This window comes from Temnothorax curvispinosus, unplaced genomic scaffold (assembly GCF_003070985.1).
Source record: "Temnothorax curvispinosus isolate PA1 unplaced genomic scaffold, ASM307098v1 QBEX01004686.1, whole genome shotgun sequence".
Lineage (NCBI taxonomy): Eukaryota > Metazoa > Arthropoda > Insecta > Hymenoptera > Formicidae > Temnothorax > Temnothorax curvispinosus.
The window spans coordinates 567,450-588,257 of NW_020214466.1; the positions used below are offsets into that span (position 1 = coordinate 567,450).

The 20,808-nt window shown below is 43.6% G+C and overlaps 1 protein-coding gene across 4 annotated transcripts in view; it reads right to left on the bottom strand.

Annotated features, from left to right (window-relative positions):
• Window positions 1-20,808, bottom strand: part of LOC112453779 — a 214,763-nt gene that overhangs the window by 8,100 nt on the left and 185,855 nt on the right. The gene's annotated exons all lie outside the window — the stretch shown is intronic.

A 20,808-nucleotide genomic window follows, 5' to 3' on the forward strand; every position in this document is an offset into this window, starting at 1 on the left:
AAAGAACTAAAAAAAAAACAGGCAAAATCTCGTTATATCGAAGGGCTAATTCGAAACGATGTATTATATTAATCTTGGCGTTAGTCAGCTTATTTGCTCGTTCGCTCTCGCACCGGTGGAACAGTCGTGTAGATTAAACAAAAGGGCTGACGAAGGGGCTGCGATCTCTCCCGCGGCAAAACCGAGAGATCACAACGAGAACTGTGTTCCTCCACGTGGGCAGATAACGAAGAAAAACTTTTTCGCTTCCTCCCGTGGGGGGGAACGGATTCGATTCTTTCCTACTCGTTACAATGGCGACTCGCTATAATTCCCCGCGCGCGAGGACGGATGAGTAATGATCTGCCAGTGATACAAATCGTTGCGATTCACCTGCAGCCGATCGGCGATTCGGTTCTGGTTCCAATTAAAAGAACACAGGTACGGATCAGCGGGTGGACCGTCCTTCGATGGCACCCTGTGGGAGTTCGGCCTCGGTGTATCCCGAAGAGGCCGGATCGATACCACGATTTTTCGATCTTGCATTATTAGTCACGGCTCTCTCTCTCTTTCGCGAAAAAAACGGGATCGGCCTGTGTGCGGCTGCAACGGGCATAATTACCAGGCACATTGACGTGTACGTCGTAATTAGCGGCGACCACTTAACTGGCAGACATAGTTAATTTGTAGCCATTTGCCGGCGCGAGTCTCACTCATTTGTGGCTAATAATGTCACTCTCCGGGAGAAGATTAAATGCCGGAACGTGTATACACGACGCAGCGCGCCGTCGCGGCGTATCGCACCGAGTTAAAAGGCGATGTTAATTAGCATACGCTGAATCCCCCAATTAATTGTACAATCACATTCCATAATCACACGAATAATAAGAGAAACAATTTATAATTACAGGCATGTGACTCTTATTAAAATATAATTCAATTACACGCAGAAATAATTTAATAATGAAAATACGCGTGTGGATATTTCGTTTTATTACGACAAATGGAATTTCGTGTTTTTGTCAAAATAATTCGTACAGGTATCAGGATGCAAATGATCAGCAATATAAAAGATTGTCGTTTCCGTTATCCTACGTCACCGTGCGCATCGCCAATCAGAGGATTGTTCCTAAGTGCAATTCACGCCGCGCACTCAAGATTTACAACTTAACGGCTAGTCGCCGCACCGGCTCTCTCGACGTTCAATTTCCATAGATACACACCAAAAAACGGAACCCCTTCCCTACTCTCGCCGTCACCGAGTCCTCGCCTCGAGTTTCCTGCGGCCGAGCCCGGAGGCGTAGGCGTACGTAATAACTCCTCATGTAGAGAAGTTGGGCGAGGCACGAGCGAATCGCGCGCGCACCGCGTTTATCGCGCTTCGAAGCGAGAGTCGACTTCGTATGGCCTTTTAACCTTATATGGCCGGCGCACCTGCCCGCCGCCGCCTCCCGATAGGACATTTCCCATAACGCTTTCCTCCTTTTTTTTTTATATACCTATATAAAACCACAATGCTACCCCCATCCCATTCGGCGGCGTTCAGGATTTATGATCGCGGGCGTTGAACGCGTACCTGCCATAACTTTAGCCCGGAATACCGGAGGCTCGAATCCTCTTCCGATACTCTCTTTCCCGTCCTCAACCCGCCCCTATAAAGCTTATCTATCTGCAGGTCCTGATACGAACTCTGGATGGAACGAGGAGGCACATCGCATCCTTCGATAAATTTCACGCTAATCTATAACAAATTTTTACACAGCGTATCTCATAGGAATAAAAATGCTCGATGGAAACATGTTCTTTTCATTTTTTGTAATAACAACGAAGCTATATCCTCCTATATTCTGTCATCTTATCTCGAAAGAGAAACGTTCACAGTATCACATTAATGACGTTGGAAACTCATTAATACTTTTCGTAGCTGATGACTATACGAGACATCGAACATGGTCCAACGCGAGTCTTCGTTAGAGTATGGTGTAGTCTCAAGAAGAAAAAAATTCCTATCTTTCGCTCTTATCTCCCGCCTCGGGACAACGCAGCCCGAGACGCAAAGCGAGCCAACTCAGCCAACTGAGAGAGGGTGAGGAAAAAGTTGGAATTAGGTTGGGTCGCGCGCGCGCGCAGGTGTTGCAGGTCAGGGTCAGATTAACCCCGATCAGGTTACCCCTTAGCGTGGGAGTGCTGGCAGCTCTCCGCGTAATAATAGGATAGCCGCGGCTAGTAGAATATATACGAGAGAGGCCGAGAAATGCGTTACTCCAGTTAGATCTCACTTCGTTATAAACGGTTTCATCGAGCCGCTGATTTATCAGGACGTCCCTAACGAGATTGTTCGTACCTTATTCTCTCCGGATGGTTAATCAGCGAAAGAAGAATCGGTCCCTATCCAATTAATACGTACGTTTTTCCCGTATCAAGCCTGCGAGTTTCCTTCAAACGGCACTAAAGCGCGTAATTTCGAGTTCGTTTAACTACCGGTGATTTTATATTTAGTACACATTATTTGCTCAACCCCTCGCGCTGTAATAACCTGCCGTTACATCGCTATAATTTCGCTCCGTATTTATAGCGATGTAACGTTATAATAGGGGCTTCGTCGACGAGTAGTTGACCTGCGCTGCACTTTCATAGATTGATCTCGTTTCATTTTAAACGCACTCATCGAATCCAAGGTGTACCTCGGCGGTCGTAACGGTAATTATCACTTTATTTCGATCAGTTCACGATTCAATCGATTTTATCAACGTGGATTGTTATTTTTCAAACAGCAATCAGTCGAATTATCGAAAGATAATAACTAGATTCTATATGATTTCAAATTGGCAAAAATTATATCGGTAAATAAAATCTTTACTACCTAATAATCTTTTCCATTATTATTTTTTATGACTATTATATATAATAAACAGCGAAATATTGTTCAATGTTTTAGGAAGCAATTTTTAATACTGTTATCTAAAGATTGCTATATATATATCTGAAGTGAAATTGATCTTTTTCGATTTGTCTCGTATTAACAACCCCTATCAATCTTTCTATAAATACAAGATTATCTTCAACTTCTCTGCCTAAGAAAAGGCAATCAGCCGTACCAATTTGCAGCGTTGTAAATTGACTAGATAACAAAAGTCGGATTTTACAACGTACCACTTTCGTGTCTCGGGGCCCCGCGGCTATCGCGCCCGGTCCAATCCCGATTTCGTCTCCAAATGCCGATCGTACCATCCAATCTGCACGCGTGTAAAACGAATGATCACCAAGAGCGCACCGAGAGAGCGCCTACCGTGTTCCACCTCAGGCGACGTCGTAATGATTACGCGTGTAATTTCAAGGATATTTATCCTACATCAACATTCCATCGCGATCGAAACGCGTATATACTCGTGTTGCTGCAGCGCGTAGCCCGCGGCCTGAGACAATTCCGCGCACCTGCACTTTAATTCTGACTTCTAAATAAGTTGCACGTACGTCTGGACTAGATGCGACCCATCTTCATTTCAAATCAGAACTCGTGACCGATATAAATGGAGCGATATTTATGATAATAAATATTTCTGAAAAAGAAGAGAAACTGTAAGTAATAAAGAGATGTACAACTAAAATCTTGTCTAGCTATATATATGACGGAAAATATCCCGTCTATGATATGTGTGTTCTACAAAATTGTTAGCAATTATCAACGAGAAATGTAGCTACTACATATATGTACACATATGTGCGTGTGTGTCTGTGTATGGCTCCAACAGTTCTCATCACAAGCAGGAATTAATTTTGTTTCGTACGGTCTTAAGCACGCTTCGGCGCTGCTTGTGTAACTTTTTTGGAGTGGCCAAGAAATCGCGGCGAGAAGTTAAATTGACTTTGCCGTACGGAGGGCCCGATAAGAGGCCTCTCGCGCAACGTCGTAATGGTTACGCGTGTAATTTGAAAGTTATTTATCCAACACGCGCATTCCACGCGCTCGGGGGACTTGTGCACGGTGTTGCCGCGAGCCGGAGCGACAGCGTGTTGCTCGCGGCTTAATTAAATTCGTCGGGGCAGGGGACACGCACGACGAATGATAATGTACTCTCGGGACCGTGGCCAAAGTCGATATCACAAAGAGCGTATCCCGAGGACGCGCGTTACAATAAGATCGAATTAATTGGGACACCGCAGGGGCCGGGGGACCCGTGGATTTATTTATTGTGAACTAGGACAGAGGAGAGCCGCCGACCCCCGCCGGCTCTTACGATTAATATCATTTTATTCGGCACGAAAGCCATCCTTCTTGACCGGTCCTAGAACGCACCTCCGGTCCCAACACGCTCATTTGCTCTCCATGCCACTTTTTTTATCCCATACGCATGAACCACATTAATAAATAATCATATTAATCAAACCATACACCACATACGTACGCTACAGCTTAATAATAACATGAATAATGTGGTTTAAGCCTTTTATGAGAATATTTTCACTTACTACGAAATGTTTCTTAGCAATACAAATATACGAGATACGTCAAAGTCAAGGTTTTTCAATGCGGTTAACAGAGAGATCCGTTCTCATGAATCGAAAGAAAAATGATTGTACTTCCTGATGTACATTTTCCTCGACGATGCGCGACATATTCGGTAATTCGGAAAAAGTATGTATATATTCTATATATGTATATACATGTGAATGGTCTCAGATGAATCTCCCACTATACGCGCTGGATGCAAGAACTCGAATGGTGAAGCAATCTGTACACCTGTTGCCTAGATCCATGATTTATTTCGAAGATATCCTTTCTTTTTGTATCCTCTCGCCACACGTTTCTCTACGCATTGTGCGTGGGTTGCGACTGGAATATTTTTCTCATGCGCGGGACAAAACGTGCGACGTGAAATATTCTCGTACACGGCGATGCATCAATTCGAGGACACTACATTTGAGGGAGGAAGGAGGAGGACTCGGGAGCAGATACACGAGAAGAAATAAAGGAGCTCCAGCTCCGTGAATAGTCTTCTCTTCGATTCGATACGATCGGAGGTCTTCGTTAGGCCAATATGAAGAGTGGCATGCGTGCGATATTCTACATGTCGGATTCGTGAATTAAAAAAATTAAAACTTGATTGCATATTAAGTAATAATAATGTAATAGCAATACTGGAATGTTTCATACATATTACATCATTTTTGCTTTGAATGAATTATTATCTACTTTATTTAATATTCTGTTTACCTTCATTTTTACTATAAACATTTTTAAATATAACATTATACAATGAACTAAATCGGAAGGCAAATTTTGCGATGACAATTTTGACATTAAAATATGTAAAAATATTGATCGAGCTGCACGGCGCGATAGGTACTTCGTTTTCGCAACACGTCACGCTGAGCTATATTGCTAGCGAGTGGACGAGCAGATAATCTGCTTAAAATTCGAACAGAGCTCTCTCGTACGCGAGAGAGCTCGGCCGCCTCCCGATCGGGGGCTTCGATCGGAAGCATTTTCTCGCCGCTTCGGATACCCGCGGCGGCTCAAACGCTCGTCGAAGTGCTCTTAATCGACCGTAAATAATTGCATTTATCACACCTATCATTGCGGGACGTCGTGCGCAAGCGGCCCTTCTCGAAATCTGCTTTCACTCCCGGAGAAAATTGGCACGTTGCCAATCTCGGACATCGATCCGGGGGCCGCGCCGCTTCTCGAAGTTTGATTTATCGCGAGGTACCGCGTTGCATCACTCGCGCGAGGGGCACTCCTCACACCTGCCTGCGGTACATACCAACCGCATATATCACGCCTGGTAATTATGATCGATGCAGGGAGTAAAATTAAGGGTACATGTGGGGGCGCGTTGCGCAGCGGCTCATTAGATCCCCGAAAATCAGACGCGAGAAATTGTATTCGGTGTAATTATAAATTTAATGTACAGTGAAACCAGTATTTGTAATTTAAAAGGGACAGAGTAGTAATGGACGCGCGTTCGAACTTTGGTCAAGAAGATGGAGATGGCCGGAGATCTCTATTTATCGAGGTAATCGGTAAGAGGTCGTAATGATATCGATAATTTCGTACGGAAAAATTATTCCGAAAGGGTGAAGAAGCCACCGCGTATCTTAAATCTCGCTCATGCAAAATCGCGTCAGGATGCGCTACATGCGCGCGCGCGATTACGCGTCGCCGACAACGACCCCGAATTGTCGTAAACAACGGGAGGGAGCAGTGGTTTTTGAGCGGGGCGAGAGCAAGTAGAAATAAGAGCCCGGATCGTTCGCGGCTTCGTGATTGTCCCGCGGGACACATAAAGTATAAACCACCCACAACATAAAGCCGAAGGAGTTATTGTAGAGCGTCACCTTCGCACACCTGGATACCTCCTGCGCGTTGAGGACCGACGACCACAAGCCAGGAATTTGCCAGCTGTCCCACTCTCTCCTTCATTCTTCTTCTACCTCTCCATCATCCTCTTCTTTCTCCCACACTTCGCTGTTTTTATTCCATCACGTGATTCCTTCTCTCTCGCTCATTCGGCTATCGGCTATCTCCGACTCTTACGCTTTATACTTCTTATCCTTCCACCCCTCATCATATATTTTTTTTATCGTACGCCTTGCTTTCTCCTCTCGCAGCTATTTTTCTGTCTGATTCGTTCGTCGTCTCTCTTTCGGTCTTCTCGGTTGAAGATAACTCGTAATCGATCCTCGTTTTTCTCGCTGGTTTCCTTATCTCTCGCGTGTCCACCCTTGTAGATTATGGGAAATACCATGAACCGGACATTTATGGCTGGTGAAATACGCGATACACGAGGTACTCAATCGTGGATTTGATACAACTTAATCGCGAATGTCCTCGCATTTCTTCCACCAGATCCTCCTTTCGTTCTCATCCTTGGAATTTCGCATCCGTGACTCAACATCAAAGACGTTTGCAAATCCGACACTAGATTTATATATTCTCGATAAGAAAATTAGCCAACAACTATTATGTTCCACATTTTTATTAAAGCTGAGAAGAATCTCCGTTAAATAGCGTATACAATGAATAAATTAGCGATAGCTAGTAATAACGAAAATATCTTATTGATCTTAATGCCATTGTATTATAACGTCCGGAATTAATTAATTATGATCTCATCAGGATTAGAACTCCCTTAACGCAACACGATCCTGGCTTAATTTCCCTGAGGAGGCGCGAGCCCGATAATTACGTCAATTTTTGTGCGAGCCCGCCCGGTTAGGGGCATAAGTAAGATGCTCGAAGGAAGATATACCCATAGACGTTACTCTCGGACCGGCTGGCGATGCTTATGCTCTCATCTGTATGACCGTGCGATATACATTGTGGTGGTCCCACATTCGCTGCTCTGCGGCGGAGGGCCCAGCGCGATGCAGATATGGTTTATATACCGGGCCTCATTGTGGCACGCCTTTGCGCCCCTCTCGCAACGTGTAGATCCGCAGATACCCTCTCATGGAGCTGCTCCGCGCCTTACTAATGCTCCAGTTTATAAGGGTTATCTCTCGTCGGGATCCTCGACGGGGGCGTAGAGGGAGGAGGCTGCTCCGAGAAATCGTCGGAGATCACCGGGTTGGGGATCACCCGCGAGGGGAGAAAGAAGACGCGAGAGAAGAGCGAGAGATAGAGGAGAGGTCATGAGAGACGAATAGATCCACGGAGAAACAAGGCTTGGAGGAAGGCAGTAGTAAAGGCTAGGCGGGTGGCAGGAGGACGATCGCGAACGAGGAGAAAGAAAATAAAAAATAAAAGAACTGTAAAAAGAACGGAAGAAAGAAAGAGAAGAATATGGTAGAGACAATCTCGTAAAAACACAATAAAGGCACGGTGGAGAAATAAGGATGAAGGATCGTCGGGATCCACGGGGAATTTTAGGAAAGATGAGCGTGGAACGTCGGAGGACAGAAATTGGTAAAAATTCCACGGAGACCGCGGAATGAGACGGGGAGGTCGCGGAAGGTCCATGAGAATGCGAGGATGAACTAAGAAAAGAGACTGAGGTATCTCGAGGCGCCTTTAGATTTATTTTGCGGTCACGATTCCACGCTGGATAAAGCGGAAGCGGACTCGCGTAGCGGCGACGCTAACCTGGAGAAAAACGTATTGACAGGTACGAGCGTAATAAATCGCGGTTTGTGAAAAACTCCTCGCGATTGTTACTTCAGTCACGAACAAGTTGCCCGCAAAACGCCTTCTGGACATATTTCTTTCTATCGCGAGAGCGTCCGTTACCGGTTTCTATGCCGTTTTCTTCGATTATCGGGAATGCGGCACGTGTCCACAAGTATGAGAATAAGATTCTAACATTATTTTTGTTTTTGTCTTGATTAAATCAAATTCGCAAAAAATGGCCACGGCACTCTTATCGAAAGAAAGTTGCATAATTTTTGCGAAAATAATTCTGAAAAGTAATAATTAAATGTATGTAGCTGTCTGCACGATACTCATAATAACAATCAGCGCGTACCTATATGATTTCGCTGTTAAAAGGATATTTTATCCGAGGATTAATGACGTTCGCGAAAATGCGGCATGAGGATCAGAAAGTGGAGAAAGTCAGGATACCATTCGGTATTATCTTTACCAACGCCTGAATTGATTATCGTTCTCTTTCGAGGATATCGTTCGCATCGTGCCGCGATAATAATTCAGCAGTGCGAGAAAAACGGTGCGGCGCGGCGCGAGAGCAACGTGTAATTTCAATTTGCCGAACGGACAAATTAGTCGACGCTGGATCGCATCGCTGACCACACGCCGGTCACTCATCAGATCCCTGAATTACACATCCCATGATGGACAATATCGCATATGATGCACGGAGGTGGATTTCGAGCCATTTAATGGCAATTAGACCTTTAAAGAGCCATAATGTTTAATTAAATATCAATCCTTGTTTTAAAGTTCGTTCTTTTGATTTTTAATATTCTCTATAATTTCTGTACATTATGTACAATATATTGTAAATAAATAAATAAATAAACTTTAACTTGCAATGAGAATTTTTAATAAAATCTTATTAAGAAAATTGCCGCTGATTTCTCTGCGTGTCTAACAAACTTAATTTGTTCCGAAAGAATATGGTTTTATTTCTTTTCACAATTATTAATAATACAATCGTTCGATCGCTATATGTTGACTTGAACATCCGCGACGATTGCGTAATTATCAACAGAAATTCTATCGTGGCCCGTTGTTCTCCCTATCAAGAGAAACCCGAAGAGATTCCCAAGGACAGAGATTCTCCTCTCATTCGGTAGTGGCTACACGACGGTCACGGGACGACGGCAACTGGTGCCCTTTTAATTACACCTCGGTCTAATTTATTGCGAAATCCGCACCGGTGGCAATGCGATCAGATAAAACCCACGGCCATAAACCACGGCGTCATATAAAACTCCTTTTATTCCTAACCGGCTGTGGATCCGAGCTCTTGTGCCCGGTATACTCTCAGTCTATCCTCGTTCTCTCCCTCTCTCCCTTTCTCTCCTCCACGGTACATCCTTTGCCATACGTGGATACGTAGGAGCCCCCCCATCGTTCTTCCTTATTCCACGGCTCGTTCCTTCTTCCTTTCCACGTCCCCTCTCTTTCTCTTTCCATCGTCTCGCCTTTCTTTTCGTTTTCTTCCCTCCGTGTGTTCCCCTCTCGAGCTCGGCCTCGTGGCATACCACGCGGACTATCTCTCTCCAGCTTTCAGACGTGCGTCCTGCCTGCGGCCGCCCACGCGCCGACCCGACGCCCTCCCATACCATTCCATAAAGTTCTCCCACTGCTACGGGCATGGGTTCTCCCGCGCATGGGAGACGTACGCGTACGTTCACGCACGGTCTCTCGTCGATAGTTACGAGCACGGTAGCCGACGGGTGTGCGAGAAACGCTTAACGAATCGGCATGCAATAAACATAGCTGATCTCCCCGGCTATGTATCCGCCTGTTTAAGATGTAGAACGGAATATAAATAAAGGAAAATAAAAACGAAGATTACTCGAATGGGCCTAATTTTTTTTCGAGAATTTCTCAACAACCTGTCTGTCCGTCGCTGTTTCGTTCCATAGACATCCGCAAACATCCCTTCAACATTGGAAAACAAAATCGCATGTGTTCGCCGAGACGCGCGTCTCTCGTATTACCACACGTAGAGTGATGGATTACATCGAAGCTCTTTCTCTGCCGTCTACAGAGAACGAAGCTCTCGTCGGCGGGCTTTGAAATTTTCTTTTTTTCTTTCTTTTCGCCGTCTCCTTAAGAGACGCCGAAGAGCTTAATCGTGTCGAGAATCATCCGAGCAGCACGGTCTCAAATATGGTATATCGCTAAAAGAACATCGGCCGAAGAGTGACCAGGTGGCCAGGTGGGAGGACTTGATTGGACCAGTAAGCAGCAAGCTCGTATTAATAATTCAAAGACTCTATAGGCTCTGTCTCACCAGCGAAGCGTTCGCGGTTGCACGCGCGTGTCTTGATTTACAAGTGCGTTTATGGGGTAAGCGGCAGATGTATACTTTCGGCCTCGATCTTCCTCCTTTCCTTCTTTCCTCCTTTCTTTCTTCTTTCTGCGACGCTGCGGTGTTACCGCTCGTACATCGCGTATTTTAAGGAAGCTTCGTTAGGCCGTCCGGCCATTTATGGAGATCCTAATGATTCGAGGGCCCTTCCCGCGTAGTGGCACAACTGAAATTTAAATCAACGACCGAAACACGATACACGAATGGTTCTCTTAGACGTTACGAAACGATTTCCAATTCACTAGCAGCGTTGAATTTTATTGAATTTTGATCGGGACCAAACAATTCCGTTTCGTCCCGTTTTAACTCAAGAATCGGATCGTCCCTTGAATACATAACGCCATATGAATATTTTAATTCGAAGGTTTTATATTTTTTATTTTATTAGACCTCTGAGTTTACGAAACATTCTTTACTATAAGCAAGAATAAACAATGTAACACTCAAAGTTAATAAAACAGATTAATAGAATTCTTAATTACGTACAGATCAAAATGAAAATATTTGCAATACGCGGATTTTCCGAGTACGTAGGCGTAGCTTTCTTGCTCCGCCGTCAGCGTTGACCCCCACGATAATACTGGAGGGTTAATATCCGTGCTGTCCATCCGGTCTAAAACATCCGGGTGAGTAATCGGTGCGCTTTATTAAAGTGGATCGCGGCGAGCGTGGATGTGGGCCTGCATGAGCGCGCAGCTGTACTCTGGACAAACGAACAATCCGTATTTGTCAGAGTAAATTAGCGGATACCGAGATAACGAATCGAACGACGGCTCGACCTGTGCATAATAAAGCAATGGCGAACCTTAGTCGTCCCAGTTTAATCAATCGGCTACGGAACGTACTTGGACAAATAAGCTTACGCGGGCAAAGAAAAAAGATCCAAGAATGTAAAAGTAATATATAATCTTCCGAGTAAACATAACTCCTTTATTTCAAAGTGTCTTCCTTGGATGTTATATGATATAAGATAACGTATATGAAAGGTGTAATTCATAAAAGTTTCTTGGGAAGAAAAATCGAAGCTGACTTCTCGCGACGGTTTTCAAAAGTGGTTTCGTGTACGTTAACGAGAAGAGTCACTATCAAGCTATTAAAACCGAAACGACCCACGACGTTAAATTATCTCGCAATTAGCGCTGCGAGTATCTCATCGCGTTCAAGTGCGTTTGACGGTAGCGCAACAAGAAATCTGGCCAGCAATTAAATCCATTTGTCAATTATTTGACGAATGCCCGTCCTGTCCGAGGTACCGGTGGATCGATTTCGGGCCGGGTCGCTCCGACACTCGCATACTTTTGTATCCGATCGTCTAATTGCCAGCCGACGAAGAAGTTCTCGCGATCCACGTGTGGTCGTCACTAACAAAAAGCACAGATATGTCATCGCGCAATTATCCCGCCGGCTGGACGAAGGTGGTCCAGGTGGTAACAACGACATTGTACCCTCCGAAAGCATTCTGGAATCCTTCGCTGACTCTCGCATATGAGACTCAATGTTGACTCCTCAGCCACGGACCAGAGCCCAATTAAACTTGTGTTATGGCGGAATGCTCTTTCGAGCAGATACCACGGCATTACCTTCCTGATGCGTTTCTCTCGATATACCGAAGAGTAGCTAATATCATTTGCCTCAGCGATCACGTGGAAATTAGCAATTCAATAAAAATTATCCGTGCAAGCAATTCCCAATATGCAAAACCTTTCTTTGTAGAATTCCGTCGTAATTCTATTTTGTCTCTTCGTTTCATTTAACCATAATTTATCGGTATTATTTCCTGCACACAGTTTTGTGTGCATTTTGTTATACATAAAAATCTTAATCTCAATTTTTCCGAGTTAATCCAACTTCATCAGCGTGTGTACAAAAAAAATATGTATAAATCGTACCATTCTTTTTAGATATTAAAACCTAAAACTTTGCATGTAACGCTTTCGGCGATCGATTTATGACCGGAATAAAGTTACAATGGTTCTCAAAAATCTACGATAATCCAGCATATTAAAATTAGTTGATGACTCTTTCTGTCACAATCATAATTCTTAATCCCGTTTTGCCGTCATCAAAGAACGACCTGCAGTTTTAAAATCCTATAAAAGCTGTTAGTCGCCAGTGCAGACAAGAAATCCGCTATGCTATGAATCTTTGAGAAGACCCAGTTCGAGCCCTGAACCAGACGATCGAGCATGCATGATCGCGCTCACGATTAATCGCACTTAACGGCCGATGACGCATCGATCGTGCTAAGCCGTGGATGCCGCTCGGTTTATTAACTCATCGAGAGGAACAAGAAGGAAGTAAGCTCGACCAGTAAGCTCCAACGATAATAAATTCATGGACGACTAAAGCAACATCAATCCAACGCCGACCATACGGAGAAACTTGGATGTTTTTATAATTCTCTTAGAAATGATATTGTTTGCTATAATTATTAGGTATTCTATTTCACAAAAAATATTAAACTTTTAAAAATATTATAAATTAATACGTTGTATACTTATTAATCGCTTAATTATAATTTTTAATTGCTCTAATTTCGTAGTGAAATCTAAGAGTAAGATGTTATTTCAAGTTAAAAAAAAAGCTTACCAACTGCTGACATGAATATGCACCGTACATATCTCTCCAACTTTCAGCTTTTCGCGTTATCGTGTTTCTCGCTCTCGCGGGGGTCGTGTGCAACGATCGTTGCACGGCGCCGCGCATCAGTTGCAACGTGGAATGCCGTTCCAATGTTACACCTGGTCTTGCGGAGAGCCTGGTATGTCGCTGGGTATACACTACCACGCTCTCCCATGGGAACGTTAGCTGATCCAGTAAAGGGAACTCCGCGCGGAAACGAGAGTCACGCTCGTGATTTCGTCGTTATCGCTCGCTGAAAGTGGTCCCTCGGATCCACCCAGTCGCGAGTCGACGACCTGGAACCATGCACGGTAGTTATTAACTCGTTTCACGGGATTTTAAAAGTTGTTGAGCTTCGTAAGTTACGATCAGCTGGGAACACTAAATTCGCGCGGATTTATGCCACCGTCTCGCGATGGGTTAATTAAGAATTGAATTTCCACGGTGACACGCGTATTTCGCGGATGTCAGACGCGCCGAATTTATAGGCCCATGAAACAAAATCCTAAATCGTGGGCAAGCACAAATTTCCGCTGCAATATTATTTTACGACGCATTAAGCTCCGATGCAGAGCCATGTTTCGCTCTCTTTCTCTCTCTCTCTCTCAATCTTTTTCTTTCTCACCACAGACGTAGTTAAAAATAAATTGTCAAGTATTCAAGAGCGCATGCTACCTGGAAAACCGCTTGGAATGTTAAGCTCGCCGTGTCATTCGGGGCCGCGATGAATTGAATCGCAGGATACTCTGTACAATTTATTTTCGCTGGAAGTTTCCAAGAATGGCGATTAACATGCTCATCAAAATAACAAGGAATACGTCGTGAGAAGCTACGGTACCTGCCATACACCCTAGACTCGGTTACGGTTTGCAAAGCATACAAAAAATGCGAGTTAAGCCCGGTTCCCTTTCTCATCGCGAACGAATTTTGCAGCAGCGAGAACCAATAATTGTATACGGGATTGCAGTAGCCGCGAAGTGGCGGAGCGTACGTGTCGGCGATGTGCTTTCGCCGGCGTAGGAAGAAAGAAAGAGCGAAAAAGTAACTGCGGGGTGGCTGGAGGGAGGATTGAATGGGCAGAAAAGAAAGAGAGATGTAAGCGGACGGTCGGAAGCACTTGGGTTCTTGCATGGCGAGGCGAGGGGCAATTTGCGGTGCGCTGCGAATGTTTCATTACCGGGAAGCGCTCACCGGCAGCTACCGAATTTTGAATGAGCTACCGGCCAGGTTGAGAGGAGCGCGGGCGCGCGCGCGCGCGAGCGTACGTCCGTCAGTTGCTGAAGACTCGTAATTGAAATCCGCTGCCTTGGGAGCCGCACCGACCGCAAATCGCACGAGCAAACACTTTTGTCCCGGACCGTCCGCAATTTGCATCGTTACGTTATGCGTGCGAGAGCGCGCGAGCGTCAGCGTGTCTCTGCGCAAAGCGCGGCGCGCGGCGTTACGCGCGATTGATTCCCGAAACTCTGAGGATGTTAAATTACATAATTTTTTACCACGAGCTTTGTAATTCTTCAATTTTTATCCTAAACTGAATTTTACCCTAAATGAAAACTTTTTCTCTCTGTCTCTCTTCGATAATAATTCATAATTAATCTCTTCGCATAATTTAATACAGAGACATATACCAAATTTCCAAATCTCAGATATATTTGAGCCCGAGGCTTACATCATGTGAGAGTATGATACATTATGATACTTAATATGACACATATATATCCTTTACCAGGAGAAGCAGGTTTGAACACTTGAATCGCATCGTGGGAAATATTTCGTCCTAAAATTCAGGAGAAAACACTGCACTTCCAAACGACAATTCTTTTTCATGTCTGCGGGGATGCGCACGCGAGTGCGACAAAATGCCGAGAGAAGACGGAGAGATCCTGGATTTTACGGATCAGATAGACGAAATTTACGCCTCGAAATCCTGCTTGTGGCTGCGAGAATGATGCCATCGAGATTTAACCAAATTTGAGCTCTTTCCCGGAGTGGTTTATCGCAGCTCCAAAAATTAACTGAGATTTTTTACTTCACAGTCTTCTTATAAAAGAAATGTCTAATATTTTTTCAAAATGAAAGAATTTAATAATCTTAGGATCAACTTCTAAATTATTGGCGATGATCCTAAATCAAAAACTATTAAATCTTCCATATTTATATGTTGCAATGCAATAAAACTAATTGCAACCTGTTATAAACTAACTGCAATATTAATTTCCTATTTTTATAATTAACCTTGTTAAATACATGAAGTAACATAAAATATTTTCATATAAGAAGCATTTCCAATTATATAAAATTGTAATATATAGTTTTAATTATGAACATTATTTTCCTACGTATAATTGATTAACATTTTTATAAAAAAATAATATGGAAAAAAGTACGAATATATTTTTGTACAATCACGGCACATTTGTTGCCTTTGAAGACAAAAAAATCCCGTTGCGAGAAGCTTAATCACGCAAGATATCATTTCTGCGGGCGAGCTCGGACTGTCGGAAAGAATCGAGAGAATTAAAGTTGATGAAAGATCTTCCCGACGGCGATTTATTCACGCAGGGTGATGTGATACCCCAGACCCGACATCTTCTCCGTTGAAATATCGTGGCTTATGAGACGGAGGTTCGGTCTCTCTGTGGCTCCGCGTTGAATTTGTAATTCGTAAATTATTGCATCGTCGACTTTTTCTAAAGGGACCATTACTTAGCGGCATCCTGTTAAATATCGCCGCAATTACGAGAAGCGGCTGCGCATTGGAGATTCACGATTCCGCTTCCGTCATTAGAAAGCATCGATTCCACCGACCACGGTTGCCGAATGGCGCTCAATCTTCACAGATGTTGACGCGCAAGTTTCGAACAATGGGAGAGAAAAACGAAAGTGCAATCATCGAGCGTATGAATAGTTGATCTTTCATTCTTTTCAGAGATAAAATAAAATGGCGTTAAAAAAACAAACCCCGACGGGAAGTTTAAGCGGAGACGGGATGAATTTATCGCGGTGATTTAAGATCTCGTCAAAATCAAATTTCTTTAATCGGTCACGGCGCTCGATTTGCATGCGAGAGACTTTCATTTATTATACGAACTTACCGTGGAGATGCCGTATAAGGAGCGCCGGTTGGCTCGCCTCCTGTACTGTCAGCGAGAAGGCTATTGTCAACGACAGATGGACATCCAATGGGCAACACGTGTTGCATACAGCGACGCATAAAATGTATACCTACGTGCTGCCCGCACGAGAAAGAAGACTCCGCGATGCGGACCGTGGCCCTTTTGTCTTAACGAGAAGAGAACCGGGCGGAGTGCGTCTCACTGAAGAATGCGTATATAACATCTGCACTTCTTTTGACGTCTCCAACAAGACGTTTTTCGAAACGGATATCTGCCGGAAGGCTCGAGCACGAGCCTCGCTTACTCTCAACTCATTCTGGTCTCGCACGAAACGCATCCAAATGATGCACCGCGAAATTTAAAACGTGAACTTTTGTCCCTCTCCCATGTTCCTTTTTAGAATAGCAAATGGCTTTCGTGGTGTTTAACTCGTCGACCTAAATAGACCTAAATAGATTTCTTTTCTTCGAGGGATATTTTTCTCGCGCACGAATATAAAAGAAATACGAGACTTAGCACCTGAATATATGCCACAAGCGCGGTTTTCTCGGCGACGCACAAAAGGCGATATGCTAAAATCCCGAATCCACTTTCTTAGACGAAAACAGTTCGCCTCTAAGCTCGTTTCCAGCAAAAAGGCGATGCTCTCTCTTTCTCATACCGCGGTCACCGCTATTTTCATTTAAAATACATCTCTTTGAGAAACCTCTAAGCCGACGCTCTCCGACGCTCTCTATGCGCCGTGACTGATATCGCAATGTTATTTTCTGCCTCTTTAACGGCACGCAACCATTCAAATCCAAGCAGAAAAACGTATTCGAAAAAAGGAATTCTTCTCGAACGTGACCTGTCTTCCCGATACTCGCCGGGCCAACGTATTTAAATTTGAGTGGACGCGCACTCGTGAGCAGCATATGCGCAGATTCCTGAAGTATCCATTACATCCACGATCCACGGTTCCCCGAACTTCCCTCGGTCGGTTCCCCGAAAAAGAGCCGAGAGCGGATACACCCTGCGAGAGAGGATCGGTCGGGCGCGGCGTCGCTATCAGTCTCTCTCTCCCGAGGACAGTGTTAAGTTACAGACATTACCGAGAGACCCACGAGATAAACGCCACTCAGGGGACGAATGCTCGCCCAGGAGACATGATAAAAGTCTATCTTTACGGTCTCGGGATTTTTCGTGAGATTTTGGCTCCACCTGCCTGCACTTCCCGCCTCACTCCCGCCTGATCCCACAAGCGGGAGGAGAACGGTACTAAGTGCCGCGATTATCCGCGCGCTCTTTATTCCCCATTCCTATCTGCCCGTCCCGGGATCACTTAGACAGGGCCAAACCTGCCCGGAGTGAGACCCATCTCGACGTTGCGTCGCGCTCGTTAAATTCGGACCCGATAATCGTATCGGTCCCATATGTACAAGATATCCCGCGCGCCTGATGCAATACGCCCGTTTTACAAATCGTCCGCTACAGCTCGCGAATGTGTAGTCAATTTATTAGCTAGTACCTCGATGTAAATTATAGCGGTCCATCGGGATTTTAATTGGGGGCAGGCAGATGAGGGAGGAGAGACCACGCGTGCTGACACTGTGCAAAATGTGCGAAATACGAAAAATAATGACAGTGGTGTCCGTTCGTTCTGGTAATTCGGTGTTTGGGAGAACAGCGTCGCTCTTTTCTGTCCTAATACATCACACATCCAACTTTCCTACAACGCACATTGCGAGATAAAAATCTTGACCTATTCGAATATTTTTCGAGCAGTATTCAAGAATTTGTGCATTTATACGCATAATGTACAACAAATACACAACCGTAATTAATATATGTATTATATAGTTATAATTGTATATATGCAGTATATTTCAGTATAATAAAACTGTTAATAAATAAGAATGTAAGTATATGTAAGGTAAATTAGGAAAATAAAAATAAAACAATGATTTTTCAATATAGAGAAATCGCTTATGGAATCTTTCTCGCTTCAGTAGTAATCTTCATAGTAATCGATTGATAATAATAGGCAACAAATAGTCAATCTGTCAGGTAAAAATGTCGGCGATTTAAATAGTTTGTTTTATGACTTAAGATCAGCATCTACAAGACATTTAACACACGTCAACTGCACCGGCAGACGCTCCGGGTTCATTTGAATATTTTATTGTTAGTGCTTTTCAATAACACCGTTCGCTGATAGAATGTACCGGGATTTTATGACCGGACGAGAGAGAATGCAAGCATAACCAGTATGAATTAGGAAGAAGGCACTTTTTTTGCGAAGACGACGTAAACCAACTCCGACTTGCTGATGGGTCATTCGGCATAAGAAATCTTTTATCGGGTGCGAATAGACATTGTATAAACAAGGTGCAAAGGCGAAATGTCATCGAGCGCGAATAATCGTAATTCATACTCTTACCGCATGCATTGTCATAACGAAACATCTTCTGCCTTCATTTTAATTTTGTTTGTTCCAAAATATGTGAACAGAAATATAAAATTTTCGTCTGAGGCTATATATACGCTTAGTTCTGTAACAACTATTAATAATTATAAATTTTTTATAATAACTAATATATAATACATATTATTTGACTAACAAATTGCGTGAAGAATAAGGTAAAATTAAATCACTGGATGTTGAAGTATATATAAGTGCAGGAACATTTTGCGCATTTCATATCCGCCGTATAAATTAACTTCGTCATTCATTTCGTGACAGATAGATTGGCGACTTCCACGACAATTCTTGTAGATGAGCAATTTAATCTCTCTTAGCGATTTTCTGCTAAATGCGCAGAGCGATCGAACTGCTCTTCATCAATCAAGCCATTCGTATCCACTTAGTCCGCACTTATTTTCTCGTTGCTACTTTACTTACTTCCTGCTGGCAACATTATAATAACGGTACTGATGACTCTCGAAAGGAAGGTCAGTTTTCTTCGCGCATCTTGGCCAGTCACTTGACACCCGGAAAGATCTCGCGCGCATCCTGTTGGACAGGAGTGACAGGACCTCCTCCAATAATTCACAAAATTTTGAGATAAAATAGAATAAAAACTATAAAACTTGTTAAAACTTCCGATAATGTATATTTTCAAAAACTTATCTTGATTTTATTATTCCTGACTATATAGAAAGCAAGCTACCAAGGACCCAGTCACACTCCATAAGAATCGCGTGCCACACGATGGTGACAAATCGCAGATGAGTCTTGCAGAGCGCGTCAAGTCGATAATGGCTTCGCAGCCCTCGAGTGCCCGGAAACTTTTAAGCACCCACCAGTAATAACTTAAAAAAATTCTTGAAGCACTTCCACTTGAGATAACACCGCAAGTTTTTTTCCTTTCCTGTTTCCTCTTTGCAAGAAAGCGGAAAAGGAGATATCGACGATATCTGCGAAACGTCTCGCTCGAGTGCTCCATTGTTCCGCACTCCTTGAGACGCATGCTTCGACACATTTGGAATACAAACTTACTCTCGAGAGTTGTGAATGCACACGTGACAAAGAAGCGGGATGAAAACAGACGCACAAATATCGATCCCGAAGAAGAAAGCGGGATTCCGCCCACGTAGAGGAACTTCCTGTTTTTCATGGCGGATATTTATCTATTTCTCGAAACCCTTGCCTAAACCAACACCTAATGTACGAAAAGGGGCGCCTCCGGCGACACTCTATCTCTCCTTGCGCATCTACTCTTAACTCGTAACTCGTACCACACGCTTTCCGTCCCGATCGCTTTCAAGTGATGCTACTCTTCTGTTTTACCTGCGTGTTTCGTGATGGAGGAATTTCACCTTACCTTATCTCGTGACATCCTCCCTTCTAAGGGAGGTCCCGCTTCATCACGGACACCTTCACCAGGAATTATCGGCTCTTCGACCTGAGGCAAATGATGGGATCTCAGTTAAGCAGCATTCTCCGTTTCACATTGAATATCTTCCTTTAAACATTTTTGTGCGTAAAATTAAACAACGCTAACTTTTTTTTTTTAATGCGACCATAAAAATTATAAATTATTATAAATTATGTTGGTGATATATTATATTTTGATATTATGAATTTTCATTTAAATGATAAAACCAAATTCTTTATAGACCCTTTTACTAATACAAATTGCCTTTTTTACTACAGCAATGACCAGGTATAATAGAAAGAAAAACGGAAAGTGCCGCACGCGATATTTTTCAGCCGGTATGAATCTTAGTGCCACGATTATTCAGTCACCCACGCGGAAATGGCGCTGTCGAGTCTTATATATTTTCTATTTTTACGTCAGAGAAATACTTTCCTCCTTTCCCTCAATAAATGTCCGATAAATGTAAATTATTAATTTTCTCGGTTTATATACTAGATTATATAAAAAATTCGCACCTGTGCTCTCCGTCGAAATACTTTGATGTTAATTGGTCAGCTACGTTTCCTTTACTTACATAAAAATTCATCAATTTATCGAAGTTTAATGCAATTATGGCAAGTCGCGAAATTTTTCTCGATACACTGGCGCGCTTCAAAGCGATCAATCAGTCAGTGACCCGTGCACGCCTCTCTCTGACACCGTTTTCTCTTCCGTGTCTCCTATTTTCGT